The 11936-nt window shown below is 37.9% G+C and overlaps 1 non-coding gene across 1 annotated transcript; it reads right to left on the bottom strand.

Annotated features, from left to right (window-relative positions):
* Positions 1-7622: 7622 nt before the first annotated feature.
* Positions 7623-7752, bottom strand: LOC131751704 (small nucleolar RNA SNORA20). Its single transcript, XR_009334270.1, has one exon. It is a non-coding gene; the product is annotated as a small nucleolar RNA SNORA20 (small nucleolar RNA).
* Between the last annotated feature and the right edge of the window lie 4184 nt (positions 7753-11936).

The following is an 11936-nucleotide window of genomic DNA, read 5'->3' on the forward strand; positions in this document are numbered from 1 at the left end:
GGGGTAGTATCTAGGTTGTAACACTTTATTCACTTTGTGACTTGGGAAAGTTTCTTTACCTGCATGGGCTCTGGTTCTGTCATCTGGAGAGTGGAGTTAACACGAGAGCTATTAAACAGGGCTTTCCTGAGTATTAGGTTGATCATGTTCATGCATGACGGGGCAACTTTTGTGTTGTCTGCATGGGGCCTAGCATTGACCTGGTGACACGGGGACTGCAAACTGGAGATATAAAAATATACCACTCTTGGCACAGACATTGGTTTTCTCTTGATTAGTAGAAGCAGCTGTGAGACCTCTCCAAGCAGCCACATAAGCAATTCGAAATTTGAAGACGGGAGGAAGGACAGAAGGGCAGATTCCTCCTGGTGACTGGAGACGACAGAAAGATTTATAGGCACATTGAAAGAATCCTCTTCTGGATCCCCACATATGGCTAGGAAATACTTTGGAGAGGTTTCCCACCTTGCTTGGGAGAAAAGGTGCTATCAAGATAATAAATTTTTGCATTACAAATTTGAAACATTGATAACAAAACATTTGGTATGTAATTTCCACGAAATAATTGGTATGCCATCCATATACAGCTACTGTATTTTGTCTTTTTAATGTAAAGATTTTGCCTCTTCCCCGTGGGGAAACATTCTTTGCTTAATCAGTTTCTTTAGTTAGGAGAGCTTCAGAAATGGCTAGATTTAGAGGCTCTATCAGCCTGAGATGATTAAAGACCTAAAGGAAGTCATTTGCATCACTCACTGAAAGACAAAGTTAAGGGCTATATATTTTGTAAAATACCCAGACACAGACATTGATTCTGCGGTGGACCACCAGCATCTGCACTCTGTCCTGGGGAAGCAAAATTTAATGCCATTTTGAAAAGTTAATTAAAACCACTGATGTATGACCAATAAAAAGGTAAGCATGTCAGAACGCTGGAATTGTGAGGAGGCGCTCCAAGAGAGCAGACTTCATGACTGAAAGGCTGTCTTAAGAATGGTGCCAGCCTCTTCCCTCATCTCTCCGGAGAAGCCCAGAGAAAATAATACAATCAGGAAAAACTATTGAGAAGTCTAATGGCATAATGCAATATTAACTATACCAAATTATAAGCCAAGGCATCTGAACTCCTTCCCGCCCCCATTCATTTATTTAGAAACATTTATTTAGTACCTGAAATGCACTAGACAGTGTACCAGCTCTGAAAGATGTAGTCCTCAATAAGAAAAACGAGGTCTTTGATTTCAAGGAGTGAATATTCAGTGGTTTATGATTGTACTCACTGTATGTTCTTCAACAGGTTACTTTTCCTCTCTGGGCCTCAATTTCCTTATCTGTCAGTTGACTAGTAATCTGTGATTCTATTTTTGTCACAACCCTGGAAAACAGGGCATGCAAGATGATACATAGATTTGGAGGAAGGCAATGGAGGGGTGATGGCTCTGATTTAGGACCAGGCTTTGGAGAATCCTGGCTTGGAACAAGGGATGGAGACAGAGATTTAACACGAAGAGGAGCTGAATCCACAGGGGAAAAGCTTTATCGCCTCTCTTCTAGAAGGAGGGTTTACATGGGAAGGGAAAAGGGGATGAAGGCAGGAAAAGCACTAGGCTGTCACACTACCATGTTACTGCCCTCAGTCCTCACAATAACTTGGTAAGTGTGGAATTTCCCCTTGTTCCCATTGTAGAGATGAGGAAATTGAAGTGAAGCAAGATGAAAATGTCAAAGATTACACACTTAGTACCCTGTTCAGTCTGCTCCACCCAGTTCACTTTAAAACCTATGTGTGTCCTTCTCATCATGTGGACTCTCCTTGCATGTATAAAGACAAGAGAAGCAGCAAAGGAGGAGAAATCACTTCCTGCTGCGGGCAATTTTTGTGGAGTTATGTGGAAGAGGTGCCATTTAGGCTCGGTCTGGTTAGGACATATGACAAGGAAGAGCAGAATTGGATATTATAGGCAAAAAATGCAATATAGATAAAGAAACAGAGTGAAAAATTGAAGACTGCAAAAAGAAGAGTAAGACTGAAACTTGTAGGTGAAGAGAAGAAAAATAAGAGTGGAAATGTAGTTTAGAACAGTTTGTTCAAGGCTTTGAATATGAGGTCAAGTAAATAGTTTCAACTAATAGCCAAATGATAGAGGGTACAGCATTAAAGGTTTCTGAGCAAAGCAGTGATGTACTCTGAATTGTGTTTTGGAAAGATTAATTTCCCATTATTTTCAAATTGCCTGAAGTTCTTTTTTTTAATTAAAAAATTCTTTTTTAACATCTTTATTGGAGCATAATTCCTTTACAACGTTGTATTAGTTTCTGCTGTATAACAAAGTGAATCAGCTATACATATATATATATATCCCCATATCCCCTCCCTCTGTTTTTTTGTTTTTGTTTTTGTTTTTTTTGCGGTGCGCGGGCCTCTTACTGTTGTGGCCTCTCCCGTTGCAGAGCACGGGCTCCGGACGCTCAGGCTCAGCGGCCATGGCTCACGGGCCCACCCGCTACGCGGCATGTGGGATCTTCCTGGACCGGGCACGAACCCGTGTCCCCTGCATTGGCAGGCGGACTCTCAACCACTGTGCCACCAGGGAAGCCCTCCCCTCCCTATCCCACCCCTCTAGGTGGTCACAAAGCACCGAGCTGATCTCCCTGTGCTATGCAGCTGCTTCCCACTAGCTATCTATTTTACATTTGGTAGTGTATATATGTGTCAATGTCACTCTCTCACTTCGTCTCAGCTTACCCTTCCCCCTCCTCGTGTCCCCAAGTCCATTCTCTACATCTGCATCTTTATTCCTGTCCTGCCTCTAGGTTCTTCAGAACTTTTTTTTTTTTTTTTTTTAGATTCCATATATATGTGTTAACATACGGTATTTATTTTTCTCTTTCTGACTTACTTCACTCTGTATGACAGACTCAAGGTCCATCCACCTCACTACAAATAACTCAATTTCATTTCTTTTTATGGCTGAGTAATAGTCCATTGTATATATGTGCCACATCTTCTTTATCCATTCATCTGCTGATGGACACTTAGGTTGCTTCCATGTCCTGTCTATTGTAAATAGTGCTACAATGAACATTGTGGTACATGACTCTTTTTGAATTATGGTTTTCTCAGGGTATATGCCCAGTAGTGGGATTGCTGGGTCGTATGATAGTTCTATTTGTAGTTTTTTAAGGAACCTCCATACTGTTCTCCATAGTGGTTGTATCAGTTTACATTCCCACTAACAGAGCAAGAGGGTTCCCTTTTCTCCACACCCTCTCCAGCATTTATTGTTTGTAGATTTTTTGGTGATGGCTATTCTGACCAGTGTGAGGTGATACCTCATGGTAGTTTTGATTTGCATTTCTCTAATGATTAGTGATGTTGAGCATCCTTTCATGTGTTTGTTGGCAATCTGCATATCTTCTTTGGAGAAATGTCTATTTAGGTCTTTTGCCCATTTTTGGATTGGGTTGTTTGTTATTTTGATATTGAGCTGCATGAGCTGCTTGTATATTTTGGAGATTAATCCATTGTCAGTTGCTGCGTTTGCAAATATTTTCTCCCATTCTGAGGGTCTGACCGAAGTTCTTGGTTGACAGCACCAAGAACCCTGAAATTTGGGGGAAGAAAATTTAAAATGGTTCCTGGCTCATTTTCAAGGTTGGCCTTTGTCGTCTAATCCTATTGGTTCATTTTTTGTTCTCTCCCCAGCCCCCATCTTCTAAGATATGTTAGACCCAGTGTTCCAATATGTCCTATAGAGTTTCAGGCTACTCTGTTCCTTTTAGTTAAGCCATGACACACAGCTCCACATGTAAGTAAGCTCTGATAAACATTGCTTCCTGTGTTACTGCATTGCTCTCTGTGTATAACCTTGATAAGCATGGGTCTGTGGAGCAGAGCAGCTCAGACACAGCCTCTTAGATGGATGTAAGAAAATACTCTAAACTCCTTGCATGTTGCCTTCCTCCCTACCCTCAAGCCCATTCCAGCAAAACACAGGCTCTCTCTTTTGATATTAAAAAAATCCTCTGGGATCTGAGCAAATGGTTCCAAGAATGAATATGGGGATATTGTTTTAACTATCCATTTTCACTTTCACTGGAAGATCTCAGAGAATACAGGAAAACAAATAATAACAGCTCTTAATGTTTGTCTTTCTGGAATTATTCCATCACAGTGCTATCCAAATGCCAGTGGACCCTGAATACCTTTTAAAAGGGAAACGATGGCTTTGATCCCCAAGAACATGTTTGTGAACCCAGATCAAGAAGAACTGTTGTACAGTCAGCGTCTATCTCTGCAAGCAGTGGAGTATAGTTTACAACAGGTCTCAGAATTATTCGCTCTCCAAATGACTGGGGAATTACTTCCTGATATCAGACCCACAGTATTTTGTGTCTAATCCTGAAGCCTGTATTGTCGCTGCACTGACTGCTTTTCTGGTAAATATTAAAAAGAATCAACTTACGTCTTCCACTAAATTTCTAAATAGGACTCTGAGTTCACTCAAAACCAAACAAAAAAAAAATGAACATACAAAGTAATGTTCATTCTTTCTCAGATGACAAATGCAGAGGTGGTTCCTAATTGTCTTACTGATAGCTGGGCACTAGATTCAGTGACTATTTAATTAGATGCATTTTATTGGAAGCCTAAAAATGAGCCATTAATGGTTCTCTTTCTATTAAATGTTAACCAATAACCAAGAGGTGGGGTATGCTTGAATATTTCCTTCAAGATTATTTACTGGTAAGTTTCAAGAGGTTCTAAATTTCATAAGCATTAGTAACAAAATATCCCAAGAATGTAGACTATATAAAATGCTTAATTTACTGTAATATGTAATACCTCCCAATATTAAAAAATTAACCTATCGTAACTTTGGCCATTTGTTTCTTTGATTAGAACATTCAATCTAAAAATGCTGTGTATGTTAAGACTATCCAAAACTCAAATTGTTAGAATTAATTTTCTATTAAAATGTGTATCTAAGATTTTATTCTATCTACAGACAATTATTTTATACTAACAGTCTGCTAGAACACAGGATGCCTGTAATGCATTTGTTATTAGCTTGTAAATAGAGCACAGTATGTCACTTTGGGGTCAGGGAAGATAAATACAAATTATGGGTGGCAAATATAAAATGAAAACATAGCTTTCTGGCCACAACAAATTTCCCTTTGGCCTGCCTCCTGTAAGTTAAAATCAACCTAGTGTTTAGCATGAAACTGGAAATATTCCCTTCACCAGTGAAATCTGAAATCTCATTCATTTTAGAGAGAATCAGAATACCCTGAGCAAGAGAGTTCCATTCTGAATAGACGACATAACAAGAAGAGAGAATGGTCCTAAAGGAGAGTGCTCATATGCAAAGTCTAGAGAAAGTCAGTAACTAAAACAATTGCATTAATTCTTCCCCCTGCTTATCTGGCAACTAGTTCTAAGGATTTTATATCAAGTTGATTTTATTGTTCCCATAATATGACTGTCCTGGGTTTGCTGGCAGCTCATCTGCATTTTATTTCCTTTGATTGTTTAATTGTTCATAAAAGACTGCCCCCCTCTTCCCACTGGTACTCTCCAATTCTATAGAACCTGATAATAGAGATGTCTTTACAGCATCCAGTGAGGGACTTCATAAATTCCTTCCACTCTCAAGGCAGCACCTAGTTTAAGATGATTAGGGTGTTTTGCCAGCATATACACAGTTCCTGATTCTTGCTCTACAGGTCGTTTACTGAAAGTGATTCCACACGTCTTTTGTTTGCCTTAATCCTAATTCTTCCCAGACTTTTTTTTTTTTTTTTTTTTAAATATCAGATCTCAAGCAGGATTCAGATTCTGTGATTAATCAGTGAACAACCTTTTGTTGGCTGGAAGCATGAAAAATCCAGGGATGATCACCTGAATTGGAGTGTGGCTTTTACATCTAGTATTTGTTACACTCTTGACTATAATACTTCCAGATTTATTTTAGATTTGTTCTCTGTAAGACCAAAATTGATTTTCACATGCTCTGTTATATATAAGCACCTACTTCTGCCTCCACATGCCTCTCTTTTTCCTCCCCGTCCCTCTCCTCTTGCTTTCTCCTCCCCGTCCCTCTCCTCTTGCTTTCTCCTCCCATTTCCCAACCTCTCTGTCTTCTTTGTGATGACTATACTTGGCAAGAGTTAGGTATGGCACATGTCAAAAACATTAGCATGCAATTGTAATGGAGAATGAAGGTTAAACCTCATAGCCGCTGAAATATGTATTGCTATTAATTATTAAGATTTTTTAAAACATGTAGGAAAAATTAGTAAAAATCCATGATAATAAGTAGACAGCCATTTGCATAACTGTCAGTACATTTTTTCGATGCAGAGAGACGTTGTTTATACCTCCTTTCCTAAAGCATATTCCGCCCATATCCCCCCTAATCTTGTCAGTGTCCTTCAGGAGTGCCAACAGAGATAGAGAAAGCTTTCCTTGGCTACTTTCTCATGCTGGGCATTATAGGGGGTTATGCAGAGCTCTAGATCTGTCCCTGTTTCCTGAGGCATGATCCTAGTATCATTGAAATAGCTGACCAGATTAGATGGAAATGTTGCTTATAGCAAAAGCACATGTTAGTGACTGGTAAAGCCTCGTTACACAGCAATTCCAACATTGGATCCTTTATAAGTCAACATGTGCTGTGTGTTGTGATAGGGAGTAATTACAAATGAAAAGGCTATGTATGATGAATGTTCTTTTTTTTTTTTTTTCCAGAAACTAAGCTGTATATCAAGAAACAACTGTGCAACTGTAGTAGTAGCTCTTTGGGTGTATGTGTATGCATGTGTGTATATGAAGGCGGGGAAAGAGAAACAGAGAGAGATGGATCAAAACAGAGAGAAAGAGAGAGAACCTAGTAATATAATAATGGTAACTACAGCCAAAAAAAAAAAATGCATAATATTTATTTAGTGTCCTAAATATGTCAGGTAAGGCAGGACTGAGACTAGGGTGAGGCAAGTGTGTAACTCACTTCAGAAGTGAAATTTAAGAAGATACCAAAAAACTCAGCCACCAAGATAGGTAATATTTTAAAGCAGTATTTTAAAAATCAAAATTAATAGAAAAATCCCATTTTGAAAAAGTATCAAAATATTAAATAAAGACAAGATCAATTATAGGATGCTAAACTCTCCACCTACGTTGTCTGGTTTAATATCCAAACAACCATATAAAATTGTGGGGTTTTTTTGTTGTTTTGTAAGCCTTTATTCAGCAAACAAAAACATAATTAAAAAAAAATTTCCCAGTGAAACTGACTTCAGGAAAAAGTTGAACCAAGCTACTTAATTCTAATTTTCCAGGTATTACTATATTATTTTTGCTAATAAGTTACACTCATTTCTTTTTCTTTATTGAAGTATAGTTGATTTACAATGGTGTGCCAATCTCTGCTGTACAGCAAAGTGACTCAGTTTTACATATATATACATACATAAGATGATTGATGCAGAGTTATGAGACTTAGTGCTATTTAAAAAACAGTGAAATTCTTAAATCGATGCTTTAATAAGTCCATATAGAAATTCACTCTAAGTGCCTTGATTAAAGCCTACTTACACATGACATTTAGACATGGAAGCAATGTCTAGACCATGGAGAAGAGATGATATGGTTACTTCACCTCAATTTACAATGGCCCAACACTAGTTTAGCCCATGCATATAACTGCTTATATCATTGAAAGACTAGAGCAGCAAATAAATGGGAAGTATTCTTTTTAAAATAGTCTTTTCTATTATGGTTTATCCCAGGAGATCAGATAGACTCCCCTGTGCTATACAGTAGGACCTTGTTTTTTATCCATTCTAAATGTAATAGTTTGCATCTACCAACCCCAAACTCCCAGTCCATCCCTTTCCCTCCACCACTCCCCCTTGGCAACTACAAGTCTGATCTCTGTGTCTGTGAGTCTGTTTCTGTTTTGTAGATAGGTTCATTTGTGCCATGTTTTAGATTTCACATATAAGTGATATCATATGACATTTGTCTTTCTCTTTCTGACTTACTTCACTTAGTATGATAATCTCTAGTTGCATCCATGTTGCTGCAAATGGCATAATTTTGCCCTTTTTTATGGCTGAATAGTATTCCATTGTATATGTGTACCACATCTTCTTTATCCATTCATCTGTTGATGGACATTGAGGTTGTTGCCATGTTTTGGCTATTGTGAATAGTGCTGCTATGAACACTGGTGTGCATGTATCTTTTTGAATTATAGTGTTTTGTCTGGGTATATACCCAGGAGTGGGATTGCTGGATCATATGGTAATTCTATTTTTAGTTTTCTGAGGAACTTCTGTACTATTCTCCATAGTGGCTGTATCAATTTACATCCCCACCAACAGTGTAGGAGGGTTCCCTTTTCTCCACACCCTCTCCAGCATTGGTTATTTGTAGACTTTTTTAATGATGTCCATTCTGACTGGTGTGAGGTGGTACCTCATTGTAGTTTCAATTTGCATGTCTCTAGTAATTAGTGATGCACATCTTTTCATGTGCCTACTGGCCATCTGTATGCCTTTTTTTGAGAAATGTCTATTAAGGTCTTCTGCCCATTTTTCATTTGGGTTGTTTGGTTTGTTGTTGAGTTGTATGAGGTGTTTGTATAATTTGGACATTAAGCCCTTGTCATTCGCATGGTATAAAAATATTTTCTCCCCGTCCATAGGTTGTCTTTTCATTTTTTTAGGTTTCCTTTGTTGTGCAAAAGCTTGTAAGTTTAATTAGGACCCACTTGTTTCCTTTTGTTTTTATTTCTATTGCTGTGGGAATCTGACCTAAGAAAACATTGGTACGATTTATGTCAGAGGATGTTTTGCCTATGATCTCTTCTAGGAGCTTTATGGTGTCATGTCTTATGTTTAAGTCTTTAAGCCGTTTTGAGTTTATTTTTGTAAATAGTGTGAGGGTGTATTCTAACTTCACTGATTTACATTCAGCTGTCCAACTTTCCCAGCACCACTTGCTGAAGAGACTTCCCCATTTTATATTCTTGCCTCCTTTGTTGAAGATGAATTGACTGTAGATGTGCAGATTTATTTCTGGGCTCTCTATTCTGTTCCATTGATTCATATGTCTGTATTTGTACCAATACCACACTGTTTTGATTACTCTAGCTTTGTAGTATTGTCTGAAGTCTGAGAGGGTTATGCCTCCTGCTTTGTTTTTGTTGCTCAGGTTTGCTTTTGCAATTCTGGGTCTTTATGGTTCTATATAAATTTGTTCTAGTTCTGTGAAAAATGTCATGGGTAATTTGATAGGGATCACATTAATCTGTAGATTGCTTTGGGTAGTTTTGCCATTTTAACAATATTCATTCTTCCAATCCAAGAGCATGGGATATCTTTCCATTTCTTTGAATCTTCTTTAATTTCCCTTATTAATGTTTTATAGTTCTCAGCATATGATTCATTCACCTCCTTGGCCAGGTTTATTCCTGGGTATTTTATTTATTTATTGGTGCAATTTTAAAAGGTATTATTTTTTTACATTCCCTTTCTGATATTTCATTGTTAGTGTAAAGAAATGCAACTGATTTCTGAATGTTAATCTCATATCCTGCTACTTTGTTGAATTCATTTATTAGATCTAGTAGTTTTTGTGTGGAGTCCTTAGGGTTTTCTATATATAGTATCATGTCATTTGCATAGAGTGACAGTTTTACCTCTTCCCTTTCAAATCGGATACATTATATTTCTTTTTCTTGTCTGATTGCTGTGGCTAGGAATTCTAATACTATTTGGAAGAAAAGTGGTGAGAGTGGGCATCCTTGTCTTGTTCCAGATTTTAGCAGGAAGGCTTTCAGCTTTTTACTGTTGAGTATTTTATTTGCTGTGGTTTTGTCATAAATATCTTTTATTATGTTGAGATATGGTACCTTTATACCCACTTTGGTAAGATTTTTTTTATCATGAATGGATGCTGAATTTTTTCACATGCGTTTTCTGCATCTATTGAGATGATCTTGTGGTTTTTGACTTTTCTTTTGTTAATATGGTGTACTACATTGATTTGTGTATGTTGAAACGTCCTTGTGAGTTGGTCATGGTGTATCATCTTTTTTATGTGTTGTTGGATTCAGTTTGCTAATATTTTGTTGAGAATTTTTGCATCTATATTCATCAAAGATATTGGCCTGTAATTTTCTTTTTTGGTGGCATCTTTGTCTGGTTTTGGTATAAGGGTGATGGTGGCTTCATAGAATGTCTTTGGGAATGTTCCTCCTCTTCAATCTTTTGGAAGAGTTTGAGAAAAATCAGTGTAAGTTCTTCTTTGTATGTTTGGTAGAATTCTCCTGTGAAGCCATCTGGCCTGGACTTTTGTTTGTAGAGACTTTTTTTTTTTTAAATTACAGTTCCTATTTCACTTCTAGTAATTGTTCTGTTCAAATTATCTGTTTCTGCTTGATTCAATTTTGGTGGGCTGTATGTTTCTAGAAAATTGTCTATTTATTCTAGGTTATGAAATTTGTTGTCATATAATTGTTCACAGTATTCACTTATGGTTTTTGGATTTCTGTGGTATCAGTTGAGATTTCTCCTTTTTCATGTCTTACTTTTTTATTTGTGTTCTCAAAATTGGTATTATTTCTATACATAATTTACTGATAAGCAGTAAGTAGTAAAGAGCAAAAAGAGGGTAAATGACATGATGGGTTTGAATATGACCTGACCCTCTGGGTTTGGAATAGTGTTTGTTGGGAATCACATTCAGAGGCAGACAGAGATGTGTGATCACCTACTGCCCACTGTGTTCTGGGCAGCACATAGGAGTCTAGGTAGGATCAGATGTCAGATACAGAGAGGAACCATGGTTCCAGGTTATGGAGTTTTTCTCCTGTATGATAAGGATGAGGTTGACTTGTTGTAATGTGGTAGATCAATGGCCCCTAAGCCCTGTTCTTGCACCTCAGTGTTCAGGGTTGGTAGAGCACTGGCTCCTCCCCTGGTATAACTGGGAGCAGGAGTCCATGCATTGGTTGCAGCTGTGTGGTCAGTTCTCCTGCCTCTGATTCTTGGTAGGAGGCCCAATTCCTTTCTCAATATTATATGGCTGTGTGGCTCTAGTATGATTTACTGCCTCAGACCTGTAATCATAATAAATTGCCTAAAGCTCCTAGCAGTGACCAGTTTCCATGAAATAGTTTTTAATTCTCCAATGGTACTGCTCAGTAGAGGATCAACTCCTGCTCTGGGAGGCCATCCTTCAGAGAATCCATCATTCCCTGAGTTAGCCATTTCCTCTAAGTTTTAAATCTGTTTGTTCAAGGGTACACATCCAATAAATTTGGAAAGTCAGGATTCAAATATAGGTCAGTTAGATTCCAGAACTCAAGCATTTAGCCACTATAAATATTGACATCAACCACCCATTCATTCATTCGTTCAGACACTTTTATTGAAGCTTTAATTAGTGTCAGATTATTTTCTAAGTTCTGGGGATAGAATAGTCAACAAGACAGTCACTGTCTTTATCTTCACAGGGCTTATTAAAGGACAAGCAACATAAATCTTTATGGTTTTAAAGCAAAGGGATTATTTCAATGGGTCACTCACACTTTCTTTAGGTTTATGTTCTGTGATATGCTGTAATTGGCAATTGACCACCCATATCCATCCTCTAAGACTTTGTAGAAGTCAAGAGAGAAGATTCTGGAATTTAGAGAAGGGAGTTCTTTAGAGAGAATTGTTGGCTCTGTGAGTTCTTCCCCTTCAAGGCTTGAAGGTTGGAGGAGTTGATACTCTCTCATCTCAAGTCTTCTCCTAAGGAGAAAGTCAAATATGTCTCCTATGAAGATTTCTGGAGTAGCAGAGGAGAGGGCTATGTTTGAGAAGCCCTCTCTTATTGATGAGAAGCCCATTTTATAGATTGTGGGACAACGTGCAAGTCT

This window comes from Kogia breviceps, chromosome 2 (genome assembly GCF_026419965.1).
Source record: "Kogia breviceps isolate mKogBre1 chromosome 2, mKogBre1 haplotype 1, whole genome shotgun sequence".
Classification (NCBI taxonomy): domain Eukaryota; kingdom Metazoa; phylum Chordata; class Mammalia; order Artiodactyla; family Physeteridae; genus Kogia; species Kogia breviceps.